Source organism: Amphimedon queenslandica, unplaced genomic scaffold, assembly GCF_000090795.2.
Source record: "Amphimedon queenslandica unplaced genomic scaffold, v1.1 AMPQUscaffold_10307, whole genome shotgun sequence".
In the NCBI taxonomy this organism is placed as follows: domain Eukaryota; kingdom Metazoa; phylum Porifera; class Demospongiae; order Haplosclerida; family Niphatidae; genus Amphimedon; species Amphimedon queenslandica.
This window is the reverse complement of record NW_003549422.1, coordinates 1,909-3,071: the sequence shown is the minus strand read 5'-3', so window position 1 is coordinate 3,071 and position 1,163 is coordinate 1,909. Positions and strand designations below refer to the sequence as shown.

At 35.2% G+C, this 1,163-nt stretch overlaps 1 protein-coding gene across 1 annotated transcript in view; it reads left to right on the top strand.

Annotated features, from left to right (window-relative positions):
- Window positions 1-1,163, top strand: part of LOC105315423 (E3 ubiquitin-protein ligase TRIM71-like) — a gene marked incomplete at its 3' end in the record, with an annotated part of 5,395 nt that overhangs the window by 2,329 nt on the left and 1,903 nt on the right. The gene's annotated exons all lie outside the window — the stretch shown is intronic.

The following is a 1,163-nucleotide window of genomic DNA, read 5'->3' as shown; positions in this document are numbered from 1 at the left end:
CACACCTACTAGTCTTGGTTGGGTTTCTCACGATTGCTGGATAATGGTAAGTACATTAGGTGAAGCCAGCAAGTAGTTTCATGGAAGGAACTGGTGAGTACATTAAGTGAAGTATTACATTGTAAGTACATTAGGTGTGCATTTGTTTGTACAGTGTGGTGAGGGTGAAACCCTTATAGCCTTAAGTTCCTCTAGTATTATTATTTATTATTATTATTATTATTATTATTATTATTATTATTATTGTCGTGTGATTTTTTGTAGTCTAATTTTCCAAAAAACATCATTTGGGGATGCTTTCATTGATACAATAAATATAATAAATATATTAGCCTTTAGAGTATTTTTATAGGATATACTAGTGATAATGATTGGTCTATACTAGTGTAATACCTCTGGACCAGTATCAAGAGAAATGACTACAAGAAAGGAGAAGAGAATGGGAACCACCTCAACCTGTTCAATCTGAAGATAGAAGAGAAATAGACCATCTGAGATGTCTACTGGAAGAAAAGGAAAGGGAACTACAAGAGGAGAGAAGAGAAAAGGAACAAATTAGAAATGGACTAAAGAAATACTGTGGAAATTCATGAAATACTTGGTATTATGTACATAATGCATTTTTTGTTATAACAGTTATCATAACTTCCTTTAGTGGTTTTTATACCAGGTTGAATGTTCTCAGGCAGGGCTTTTGGTTACTCTCTTGGATTGTTTAATGTTTACTCCCCATTAGTATCATCCCGGTCCCTCCCTATTGGAACACACCTACCAAGTGGTATCATTAACTTAAGCTAAACACTAGCAAAAAGAAAAGGTCCAGTCAGTGATAACAGGAGCCCATAAAAGAAAAAGGAAAGGGTAGGAGCGCGCAACACCCACGCATTTAATTAAAATCACTGTAGCCTGCATAGCTTAATGAGTTTACTATTTTTAGAACAAGGTAAACTGGTAAACCACACCCGTTTAATAAAATGGATACCAGTGTGAAGGTTGCTCTGAAAAAGAAGCTGTTTACATCTCAAGACACTGTACCAGCAACAGATTTATTGAAAGAACTTAAAAAGATAAGTATGCTACCCCAAAAATTCAGCTCCTTACAGTAAAGCCTTCTCTCAATCAAGTGCAGCAAGTCTTAGTCTGGAAAATCTCAAGGAGAATAA